This window comes from Rhodnius prolixus, unplaced genomic scaffold (genome assembly GCF_049639745.1).
Source record: "Rhodnius prolixus isolate KJV_2025 unplaced genomic scaffold, Rpr scaffold_6, whole genome shotgun sequence".
Taxonomy (NCBI): domain Eukaryota; kingdom Metazoa; phylum Arthropoda; class Insecta; order Hemiptera; family Reduviidae; genus Rhodnius; species Rhodnius prolixus.
This window is the reverse complement of record NW_027411634.1, coordinates 22524137-22537588: the sequence shown is the minus strand read 5'-3', so window position 1 is coordinate 22537588 and position 13452 is coordinate 22524137. Positions and strand designations below refer to the sequence as shown.

The 13452-nt window shown below is 35.7% G+C and overlaps 1 protein-coding gene across 1 annotated transcript in view; it reads right to left on the bottom strand.

Moving 5' to 3' along the window:
- LOC141461079 (cholecystokinin receptor type A-like) overlaps positions 1 to 13452 on the bottom strand; it is a 428938-nt gene that overhangs the window by 148314 nt on the left and 267172 nt on the right. The window lies entirely within an intron of this gene.

Genomic DNA, 13452 nt, shown 5'->3' with positions numbered 1-13452 from the left:
ATCCATTCATCCACTGGATACTCACCGCATTACTTATTTTATGGGCGGGAGCCGGAATTACCATTCGATTATCCGTATATTTTGAGGGAGAAAAACCATGATCTAGAAGAATACACGCGGACCCTAAAAGAAAAACTGATACAGGCCTACGCAGATGCGAAGGAGACGGATGTAAAAGCCAGAGAACGATGGACCCGAGCCCATGACCGCGGGAAGGTGTTACGGGTATTCGGAAGGGGAGAAAAGGTTTACTTATTAGAACCAGCGGTTCCCCGTCACCATGCAAAAAAGTTTCATAAACCATGGACAGGACCACATGTCATTACCGAGGTTATTGCCCCTACGACCTATGAGTTGGCTCTCAAATCAGGGGGTAGATATGTAGTTCACGCGGATCGTTTGAAACCGGCATTAGAACGAGAAAATGAAGTGGATATACCAGCAACGTTACCTCCAGGTAGGGGAGCGCAGTCCTTCGAGGAAAGTGATAGCGGGACGACTAGCTCCGAAAGTGACCCAAGGCAAACCGAAGAGGGAACGGCGAGCGATCCAGCCGGAAATGGGAGTAGGAGCGGGAGAGTGACTTCCCCGAGAGAACGCAGCGGTTTAGCAAGAGAAACCATAGGAGGAAGGGAACCCCCAGAAACAGTCGTAGACCCGGCCGATCGAACATGGCATCCCGGTCGCCGGATTATACATGAACGAGAGCGGTCCCCATATAATTTGAGAGGGCGTGAGATGACAGGTGCGGACGGTCCTTCCTCACCAATTAGGCCACCATACACGCTGGTGAACACACGACCCAGAAGACGACAAAGACAAAGGGAAACGAGTGAGAGCGATGAATGAATGGAATGAATGACCATACCGGGACCCCCCCCCCCATTGAATACCCTTCTAGTAGAACACAATGTGGGGAACTTGGTTGAGTGGGAAAAGGGAGTTGAGGGGAGGAGCTTTCGGCAGGGAAACTCACAACAGGACAGGCACGTGGCACCGGCTTGACAGGGCAACCTTCAAAAGAAGCAAACCTCTCTGAGGGGCAGAGCATCCAGAAGGAAAAAGGCGAAAAGGTTTAACGGGAAGGTGCGTACACGATCCTCGCTGGGACAACCGAAAAATGGAGACACGTAGTCACAGAAAACAGGAAAACGATAGCAGGCGTCACAACATCAAAACAGTCTGCCAAGGCCGACCAAGATAGCAAGAAGAAGCAAGAAATGAAGAAAACGAAGATAGGGGAAGTAAAAGTAGAGGATGGATTTGACACATACCCTACTTTTCAAAAGGGGGGAATGGTGTAAAGTGTTGGTATTGTTCAGGAATAGTAAGAAAGTCAAGCGACTAATAATAAAAATAACAAAAGTAGGTAGAGGGCAGAGGTCGATAAGGTAAGAACCCTGGTGAGTGGTGGGGAGGAGTGACGGAGGCAGAAGGTGGCGAGCCATTGCCGAGATAAGACCACGGAGCTGCTGAGAATTACATACGAGCTGCTGAGAATTACATAACGAGCTGCTTTGGCGTGAGGTGAGCTACTTCCGAGCTAAAGCCCTCTGTGTGCTCCTAACCACTCACCCGGGTTCGGGCGTTAACTCTCGTTAATAGTACCTCTCGCCTTTCATTTAATCAGAGATTATTGTTTTGTTAATAAGTTTTGGTTTATTTTGTTTTACTTATAATAAGGGATATTCTTTAGTTTATTAGTGTTTTTCATTTCAGGGTTTTTTTTATGTTGTAGAACTGTAATTGTAGAGAGAGATTTTGTATATAGGTGTGTGTATGTTTATGTTAGAATAACAGGTAATTCATTATAATAAATCATTTCTAAAAACTGTGGCTTTTCCTCCCCTCTTCCTGTGTGAATGGTCGTGTGAGTGTGAGAGTGATTGTGTGTGTGTGTGTGCAGAAGCTCAAGGAGAGCGCGCGCATCAGAAGGAGCGCGCGCTGTGCAATAGGTTGGCACTCAGAGAGGTTTACATTATTTATGTACCTATGTTTAGTTAAAGTCATAGACTTAAATATTTTATTTTCTAATTAGGACTTGACTTCTTAAGTTAGCCTTACAAAAGACAGACCTTCCTTACATTTACTTACTGCAATAGTTAATATAAACAGTTAATTTTCTGTATTTTTAAAAGTAAAGTAAATGTAATTACTTTTGTCCTAGCAACACCCACTTCAGAATGGCGTCCGAGGCTTTAGGACACCACCTGCTCTCCTTTGGTAAACAACTATCCCATTTTTTGAGTATTCTTTTTAGTACGCACGGATTGTTGTAAATCCGTTTGTGGATGGTATCTTTGACAACTAGTCTCGAAATTTTAATATTATTAATTTTTAATCGTATTTTTCTCAGTCTCTGAGTCTCCAATTAGCTCCATATTTCAAACTTTTGGAATTATACACCAGCTATAACTAAAATGAATCATGTTCAAGGTTAGTATCTTGTTATTAAAATACAAGAAAATAAATATAATTTTCATTGTAATTGTAAAACTAGTATTCCTTGAAATATATAGTTTTCTCTTGGCCTTTTTTTAAAAATTGAACAAAATTAATTTCAGGGTGAGTGAAAATGATTTTATTTTATTTAATTCTTCATTTTTCCTTCCGAGAAGTGAAACAAATAGTTAACATTGCTCTGAAGTGAATAGAAGGTAGGTTTAGACAAACTTCATTTATGAGATGAACGCTCTCTATAAAGTTTTTAAGCAAAAAATTACAAAACTTACTAGAGTTCTAGTTCCTAATCAACTAATATTAAACATCTTATACAGTGTGTTGTAAGGAATGATCTCAAATTGTTTTTAATGAATTTAATAAAAACTTACAGTTTAAAAAGTTAGGTATAAGGGTTGATTAAGCCGATAAAAGGTACACAAATCAGCAAGTACCCAACATTTCATTCACACTTCAGTTCGTAATTTCAGCCATTTAGAAACTTCTGTAAAAGCTTGTGTGTTTTATTCAAATTTTATAAAAATAATATTATTTTCCTAATTTTCCTGCAATAATTTTTCATTAATATTGTTTAGAATTGATTAGGTGTCTCAGGCCCTTATGCTGATCATTTTCAAATACAATACAAAATATTTGTTCACGAAAGAGTAGCACCTATTTAACATTAATTGTAGTAGTTATATATTAAAATAAAATATAATAAAATATTACAAAAGCCATAGAAAGTCGAAAAAATGAAAAATACAGGTCTTCCATTTTAATACAGGCTAAAGGGGGCGTGGTGTGACATACAAGGTAGGTAGGCGTGGTTTAGTAAACTGTTCTCGCTTCTGATTGGCTCTTCAACTAACCCACTTTTCATACTTCCTTTTTTCACTGTGATTGGCCAATACTTTATTGATAATAATTTCTATAAAAATAAGTATTTAATAAAGTATCAAATTATGCAATAAAAAATGTTCTCAATAAAAACAAAATTTCTTGCTTCATGTCTCGTTTTCGATACTGATAACGTAAGGGTAAAGAGAAAATTGGGAATAATGGGTATTTCTTGTAATGGGTACTTCTTGATATTATTGTTATAAAATTTGAATGAAACCCGTAAGCTTTTTTGTACGTTTCTAAATGGCTGAAATTACGAGTTGAAGTATTAATGAAATGTTAGGTACCTGCTGATTTGTGAATCTTTTGTCGTTTTATCAACCCTTATACTCAACTTCTTAATCTGTAAGTTTTTCTTAGATTGCAAAAAAGATTGATTTTGTATTATTTAGTTTATCAAATTGTTAATTTATATAGCCTGCGCAGATAAGAAGATAATTATTTATTTACATATAATTGAAATGTTTGGAAATGTACAGGTATGTACTCGTAATAATATCCATAATCAATATTAATTGAAAACGCTTACAATACAAACATACTATATTTATTAGACACTGCTGAGTATGACCTTTGTTAGGATAAGATTAGGTTAGGAGAATCCAGTAACCGCTGGTTCTGCGGCCAAAGCAGGCGGCTAATTGTGCTGAGCTCTTACAGTTTTGGTTGGTAAAGAAACCTCTCCTTGAGCAACGTACATTGGTGTTCGCAACGCAATCAGATAGCAATGAAGAGATCATTTTCTCTTCTCTTGTCTTAGACTGAAAAATATTTGAACTAACCCCGTGGGACAACAGAGATTTTTTTGTTAGTGCCTACCGAAACTATAAATTTTTGTTAAGAGCTAAGAGAATAAATGATAGCTTTCTCTCAGTGAGCTCCTACATGAGTAAAAAAACTGCTCTCCTTGTAATTTACTAGAATTCTTTGGTGAATATTGTGTAAAACTATTATTATTCAAGTAAGTCAGATTGTTACCATCTGTTCAGTTTAATTAATTTCTATTTTCCATTCAAATTTATCAGATTTGGAAAATCTTTTCGCATTACAAGTGATACAAGTGTAATTATGTAACACCAGAATGCACCACTAAGCGTATCTATGACTTGAACTAACCAATTATGTAAAAGATTTTGATATATTCAACTAGAAATTTAGGCATTTTACCACAGCAGTCAAGAAATTAATAAATGAAGAAGTTTTCGATTTAGTAAAGTCAAGTGAAATCCATTAATTTCAGTAATTTAGGCATTAAATTATTTTGAATGCATTACACTTTTTCGATGTACTTGAAATTACTTTTAATCTTTCATTTATCTTTTCTTGCCTTCTGCAAAGTTTTTTTAAAAACAGTTTATATCGATATATCAGTTTTTTAGTAACAACTAATACATTATTGTAATTAGAGCTTTGGTTCGTGAAAAAATAAATAAACAAATGAATGTTTATTTAATGTATTAATGTACATATCTTTCTCTGTTAGAATCATTAAGTAATCGCTAGTTAATAATTCAAATTAATGATTGTACTATTGTTATTAACCGCCCTCTAAATTACAATCATCAATGATTACTTGATATTTTTTCCCACGATACTACGATTAAGGGCACATCTTGAAGTAGAAATATAGTGACGTTTTCTACTAAAGCTGACGTCTTAAGCTTGGGGGGGATTAGCACTTAAATGGCTTACTCGATCGGATACTTCGCATTTAGCAGAAACATTAATATCTTGCGTCAACAATCTCTCGACTTTTGTCCTGTAGCAATTTTCAAGGTTCTAACTTATCCTATTTTATTTTTTTTTTTTTAATCCAAATTTTAAAACACATTTAATTTTTTCCCATTCCTCAGAATGCCTAAAATCAATTTTTTCCTGCAAAAATTATTCAAATCGACTTTAAAGATCTGTGTATTTTTTTTTTACAAAATACGTTGTTAAGAGAAGCTAGTAGAAGCTTATTTTGAAAAGTCCAGGAAATGTGAAAAATCTTTCAGTAAAATCATATTTTTGATTGTGGAATTTTTTTTTGAGTGGAAGCAATATAATTACCTCTCTTTAAACATACATAAAACATAGAATATAATTTCGAAATGGTAGCAAATGGTGAAGTAGTACCAAATGGAGAAGTAATACCAAAAGGAGGAGTAATACCTAATGGAGAAGTAGTACCAAATGGAGAAGTAGTACCAAATGGAGGAGTAATACCAAATGGAGGAGTAATACCAAATGGAGAAGTAATACCAAATGGAGAAGTAGTACCAAATGGAGAAGTAGTAACAAATGGAGAAGCAGTACCAAATGGAGGAGTAATACCAAATGGAGAAGTAGTACCAAATGGAGAAGCAGTACCAAATGGAGGAGTAATACCAAATGGAGAAGTAGTACCAAATGGAGAAGTAGTATAAAATGGAGGAGTAGTACCAAATGGAGAAGTAGTACCAAATGGAGAAGTAGTATAAAATGGAGGAGTAGTACCAAATGGAGAAGTAGTACCAAATGGAGAAGTAGTACCAAATGGAGAAGTAGTACCAAATGGAGAAGCAGTACCAAATGGAGGAGTAATACCAAATGGAGGAGTAATACCAAATGGAGGAGTAATACCAAATGGAGAAGTAGTACCAAATGGAGAAGTAATACCAAAAGGAGGAGTAATACCTAATGGAGAAGTAGTACCAAATGGAGAAGTAGTACCAAATGGAGAAGTAGTACCACACGGAGGAGTAATACCAAATGGAGAAGTAGTACCAAATGGAGAAGTAGTACCACACGGAGGAGTAGTACCAAATGGAGAAGTAGTAACAAATGGAGAAGCAGTACCAAATGGAGGAGTAATACCAAATGGAGAAGTAGTACCAAATGGAGAAGTAGTACCACACGGAGGAGTAGTACCAAATTGTGGAAAAATACAGACAGTGCTCACAATATCACAAATTCTTTCATTCTGTCATTATTTTTCCAGTTTAATTTTTCCCTATTGTGACAGTCCTTATAGTTCTTTTTTATGTACACTTTGAGAACACAGAATCTTGGCCCTATGATCAAGAGAATTTAACAGATGAATGAAGGTGGCAAAGTTAGGTTTAACGCAATCTGTTGCCTACGTTTCTTGGCTGACAGTTCTCTCAGAGAAATTATGTATTTAGTCACGTTTTATTATTTTCCTTGTTATCTTTGTTTCGCTTGTTAAATTAAATTTCTAGATTAGGAAGTTTTTGTTTATTAATTATTTTACAGCTAAAATTAATATATAATGTAAAATGTAATTATTGAACTTTCGACATAATGTTTAGCTTGGGTGAGGGTGAGGGAATTTAATTAATACGTCACATCCCATCTGTGCTCCGGATTTTCTAGTCAGTTGGTACTCGGAAAATAATTATTTTAATTGCGTTTCTTCTTTTCTTATTAACGCAATAAGCGGAAGGATCAACTGTCTAATTTCTGAAGTCAAATTTTCAGTGGAATTTCCTGTATGCACAAAGTGGGTCATAGGAATTCCCTCCAACTTAATCTAAAACTCTCGTTCTTGTTTTTGTGTGAGTATTTTTACTATCTATTTGGCTAGCGTAATTTAAAAAAGCTACAATTAAATAGAAAATGTTTAACCTGACCATTCATTTATTCATGGTGAAAGGTTTAAACATTTGTATTTTCTAAAAAATAAAAGGCTCCACTGTAGCCGAGCGGTTAGAGGCGAGACCTGTGAAGCTAATATGTATTGTGGTACTGGGTTCGATTACCCGGTCTTAGACCTTGGATTTTTATTTAATGGTTAATAAAAGAAATTTACAATAAAGTATGTCTGCTAGTCGCCTCCGTCCACGGCACCTAATTGGAAATTGAACGTAGAACCTGCATGAAAAAATAGGCGATTACTTTACTTTTTACTAACAACCACCAACAAAGGTTTTAGCCAATTCATGGTTATAGTTTGGCCTCTCTAATGCTGCACGAGAATCGACACAAATCTCGGTCTCGATCTCGGTCTCGGTACCGAGAATGAGACCGAGATTTGAGTGACCGAGACCGAGACATTATGCAGGGTGACCAGAGTTACATGCTCCACCCACTTTTTTTTTAAACGGCGGGAAATTTCGAAAAAATAGAAAACACGTATTTAATCATTTTTAGTCTAGTTTATTTTTAGTGATTGACCCATTTTTTAAAACCCTTGTATCTCGAGATACAGCATCCAACTTTTGTTTTTCAAATGGAACGTTACATTTTTTTTTTTTTGCATATTTTTATAGTATTTGAGCTCCTAAAAGCAACCAAAAAATTTTTTTGAAATCGGTTAGGTTTTTCAAAAGTTATGGTAATTTAAAATATGAAAAACAAATTTCAGTTTATTGTCAAAATTACGTTATTTTTTTTTAAAGAATCTGTTCAAACTGGGCACAACCAACGGATAGGCAAGCAAAATGTCTGGACTGCCACGCTTTGCTTGTAGCAGCACTTATGGTGGCGAAGTCAAGATCTAGGCAGGCTAGAGTTATTCGACGTTCCAGATCATCGACTGAAGCCACGGGATTAAGGTTACTGTACACTTTATTTTTTAGACTTCCCACAAAAAATAGTCCATAGGGGTTAAGTCCAGAGATCGAGGTGGCCATTGGATGGGACAATGAGTCCCTAAACACTTTTCATGGAAACTTCTGTCCAGGTAACCTCGAACAACTCTCGCATTATGTGCCGGGCAACCATCTTATTGAAAATACATATCTAGCCGACGTTGTGGAGGAACATCTTCAAGCAGAACTGGCAAAATGTCTCTTAAAGTTAGATACCTTGCACCTAGTTAAGTTCTCTCTGCAGAAGTATGGGCTGATTAGTTGATTTCCTAAAACTCCACACCAAACGTTTGTAGAATAAACAACCTGAACGTCAAACAACTCTAGCCTGCCTAGATCTTGACTTCGCCACCATAAGTGCTGCTACAAGCAAAGCGTGGGAGTCCAGAGCTTTGGCTTGCCTATCCGTTGATTGTGCCCTGTTTGAACAGATTCTTTAAAAAAAATAACGTAATTTTGACAGTAAACTGAATTTTTTTTTTTCATATTTTAAATTATCATAACTTTTGAAAAACCTAACCGATTTCAAAAAATTTCTTTTTAGGAGCTCAAATACTATAAAAATATAACGTTCAATTTGAAAAACAAAGTTGGATGCTGTATCTCGAGATAAAGGGGTTTAAAAAACTGGGTCAATCACTGAAAATAAACTAGACTAAAAATGATTAAATATGTGTTTTTTATTTTTTCGAAATTTCCCGCCGTTTAAAAAAAAAGTGGGTGGAGCATGTAGCCATGGTTACCCTGTGTATAAGATACACTAAGACCTTAACTCAGTTGGTTTCAAATTCTTAACATTCATGCTGTCTTAAAAACATGATTTCCAAATCTTTACATTTTTCCAGCTTCTACCATGATTTATCGATGTTTTTATCATTTACATGCAGCTCCTAATTTTGAAGCGGTTTTATTAATTCAACAAATTCAATTGCTAAAGACTGCAAACTCCAGATGTTGTATTAATTCTGTTCCGTCTATGAAAACTATATTAAAAAAATCTCCTAAAAGTGCTTTACTCTTCCAATCAAATCTTTCTAAAAGGAATCACGGAATTTTAGCTTCCTAAATTCGTAATTCTCATTAAAATTACACGATGGTACGCACTAGTCACAGTAAAGTTTAAAGCTTTATCATTTGAGGGGTTTATGATACTAAGTCTGAAAACAAGAACAGAAGTGGTTTTTGAGAAAATACTTTGAGCTCATTTGTTAGCAATTCAGCAACTCATTAAATTCAAGATAATATTATGTTAGTGATAAAACTGTTGAAGTACTTTTAATTACTAACTAATGGTAGAATGGAATTTGCGCCACCATCATGCTTTTGCAACATGAGCAGTTCTTAAGTCAAGTATTAGTTTAAATATAAATTTAATAGAATATACAGGGTGTCCCAAGCTATATGGATAACGACTTTTTCTCGGAAACTAAGGTAGCTAGAAAAATACTAAAAAATACGTGTTCCCTTAGTTTTTTTGTTAGAAATCCAAATTTAATTTGTAAATTTTTTTCGGTGCTTCCAGAAGCAAGATACAGGCACCAACTTCATTTTTTCAAATGGGGAGGTGGGGTTTTTATTTCAGAAATAGATTCCTCTATTTTTTTAAAGAAACTTTTACTCGAAAGGTTTTTTTCTGTGAGCGATATTTTAGAAGTTATGAATGAAAACATGATTCTTATAAGAAATGTCAAAATGATAATATTATAACGGTTTTTTGATTGAATAAGAAGAAAAGTACTATTTTATCATAAATTTTACTCCTCATTAATATTACAGATCATGCTCGAAATGGCCTCCACCATTAGAGATGCATAGACATGCACTTTCCTGCCCCTTACTGCCAAAGAAATAGGTTCAGCTTTAACCGACTTACAGGCATCTATTATTCTCTGCTTTAGTTCATCTACAGATGCAATTCCGGCTTGATTCTGATACACCTAGATTTAGAAATGCTTTTAGATAAGCAGAAATAAGGAAAGAAAGAAAAAAGTTATGAATAATCACCTTGTTTTTCAGGTATCCCCAAAGGAAATAGTCCATAGGTGTCAAGTCCTGTGAGAGAGGTGGCTACTGAATAGCCCCCGTGTCGATATAACATGCCCATCAAATTGACTATCGAGATATCTCTTTACATGCCTCATGGTATTATATCGACATGGGGGACGATTCAGTGGCCATCTCGTTCACCAGATTTGACACCTACGGACTATTTCCTTTGGGGATACCTGAAAAACAAGGTGATTATTCATAACTTTTTTCTTTCTTTCCTTATTTCTGCTTATCTAAAAGCATTTCTAAATCTAGGTATCAGAATCAAGCAGGGATTGCATCTGTAGATGAACTAAAGCAGAGAATAATAGATGCCTGTAACTCGGTTAAAGCCGAATGTACTTCTTTGGCAGTAAGGGGCAATTGGCAGGAAAGTGCATGTCTATGCATCTCTAATTGTGGAGGCCATTTCGAGCATGATCTGCAATATTAATGAGGTGTAAAATTTATGATAAAATAGTACTTTTCTTCTTATTCAATCAAAAAACCGTTATAATATTATCATTTTGACATTTCTTATAAGAATCATGTTTTCATTCATAACTTCTAAAATATCGCTCACAGAAAAAAACCGTTCAAGTAAAAGTTTCTTTAAAAAAATAGAGGAATCTATTTCTGAAATAAAAACCACACCTCCCCATTTGAAAAAATGAAGTTGGTGCCTGTATCTTGCTTCTGGAAGCACCGAAAAAAAATTACAAATTAAATTTGGATTTCTAACAAAAAACTAAGGGAACACGTGTTTTTTAGTTTTTTTTCTAGCTATCTTAGTTTCCGAGAAAAAGTCGTTATCCATATAGCTTGGGACACCCTGTATATTCTATTAAATTTATATTTAAACTAATACTTGACTTAATTGAAAAAAATAGTGAATGTAATTAAAAAAATGAAAATGTCCCTGATCAGAAGGCAGTCCAGTCAGGGTTCTAGAAAATACTGAAATTACTGCGATCCTAAGTTGAAGTTAATTCCTTCTGCGTGAAATGTTAAAGCCGATTTGTGGACAAAATTTGTTTATTCGTTCTTAATTCCTATTCTTTCTCATCCTTTAAAGCAAATTTTATTATTAAAATTGAAATCAATTTAAAAAAAAGATAAAACTAAATTTTAGAGTCAATATGGCTCCACATTGGCAATAACTGACTAAGTTCGAGCTTTGGCAATGCAGTGTTAAAAGCAATAGAAATGTGAACATTTCAAGCTTACCCAATCACTACCGAGGATTTGGCCAAAGGAAGCTTTAATCGCTTTTAAGAAGGAAATTTGTCGAAAATGGATGGCCTAACCATTCCAAGACAGTCTTTTAAAACTGCACTTTGAGGGGAAAAAGGTCATGATTTAAGAACAGATTAAGGCTGCAACATTTGGTGTATAAGGGCAGTTATCCTTTCTAAAGATCACCTTAAAGTACTGGAGACCTTCATCCGTACATGGGCAATACAAAAATGAAAAGTTTTTGAACAGGGCTAACCATAAAAGTGGAGAATATTTGTCAAAAATTTGACAACTATGCCAGGTTTTTAATTTGCTGCTATTGAATCTCCGAAACTTCTTGCTTCTTTTTACAACATAATACGGCATTCTTTTTTTCTGAATATTTATTCAAAATTTTAATAATAAAAATGTATTTTTCCGTTTTTAGCAAACAGAAAAAGTGATTTTTGAACAATAACATTCTCTCAAAGATTTTTTATTATCAAAATTATATTCAGAGGAAATGATTTTTATAAATTAATTTCTTAAGTTGGCACACTTTAATTGAACGTCAACAAACGAAAACCTTCTATTTTTCTTTGAAGAATTATTTCTTCTCCACTGTACTACGTCGAGAGTTCTCTTCCTGTCTCTGATGTCAGCCGTTGCCTTGGGGAATCCTCGATAAAAGGCTTACTTAGAACTCATGAGTACATAAAACAGGAAATGTCTCATTTACCCAGATAGAAAGTATAACTCTGTTAGTCAGATTTAGGAACGCATTTAATGAAGCAAACTGGCCTTTCCTCACTGAACTATGGCTATTCTAATAATCGCCCCACATTCACTCATATCCTTTTCCGCATTCCGAAATCCTTTGAAAATCAGCGAGAGCTTTTTTTTTTTATGTTTTAATTAAGCCAACCAGGAAATAAACTAATATATAGTAAATCCTCCAATATTCTCTCCGAAAATTTTTCTCTTCTTATCCTTTCTCACAAATTAATCCTGACCTCTTACTTAGATCTATTAAATGCATGAGACCTCCTTAATTCACACTCCATCCACATCCTAAAGCAGTTTAAATAGTTTCCGGCACCAATTAAGGACCCAGCAACTCCTAGTTTCCTCTCTTAAAGTAAAAGTAAAGTAATCGCCTATTTTTTCAGGCGGGGCTTAACGTTCAACTACCAATTAGGTGTCGTGGACGGAGGCGACTAGCGAACATATTTAACTGTAAATTTCTTTTATTAACCATTAAATAAAATCCAAGGCCTAAGACCGGGAATCGAACCCAGTACCACAATACATATTAGCTTCGCAGGTCTCGTCTCTAACCGCTCGGCTACCGTGGCGCCTAGTTTCCTGCTCTTATTTTCCCCCATTTCCACTATGGTTGCTTAGTGTATGGCCCGGTCTTTCTGGTGGATATTGAAGCTAAGCTCAAGCGCCTCAGGAACTGCTTCATAAGATTTATTTTCAGTATTCCCCAGAGACTCTCGCATTTCGCACTACTATGATGAGTTGTGAAGTGGCTTTTTCCTGTGTACTACCGCCGGTATTTTTTGGCTTCATTTCTTTTTCAAAGTTATCCAATCTCAAAGACCATTCTTATAATTTCCAACTCTTCAAGTTCAAATCCTCGAACCATTCCCGCAATACTAGATCTCGATCCTCTGATCTCTATATTCCCTCACACCGTACCTCATCCTTTGACAAATCCTTCCTTATACGTGCTACCTCTCTCTGGAAATCCTTACCATCATCTGTCCGTCATGCTCCTACCCTTTCTATCTTTAAATCCCGTCCATTCAGTTATCCTCTTTCTATCCAGCTTCCTCCGAAATAATAATTGAATGAATTTATTTCCTTAATTTAAATCCTTATTTTTGTAAATCCTTACTTATTTTTTATACACAAATACAGGCCTACAATCATCCTTATAGCCCCACGGCCTTGACGGATTAATTCTGCAGTCAGCCTCGACGAATAGCCTTTAATAATCTCCTTCGCCTGTCTCTGCCCAGTGGTGGCAAGCCTATACAGTCCGTTGTCGATGTAGAAGCGATTTCATCAGCCACTTGCATAATTTCAACCGCCCCAGCTGCAGATGTACTGACACCGTCGTTGATCCGCTCTCCGAGTCAAAAGTTACTACTAAATGCAAATCTCGATACGCAGCAAAATGATCTCAAAATGGCGGCGCTTCCCCCTCCACCGCGCACGATGCGTCACAGTGCTCGCTTATCGTAATGAATTCTTTGATCCTTTAGCTATCCAGTGGGCTAATTTA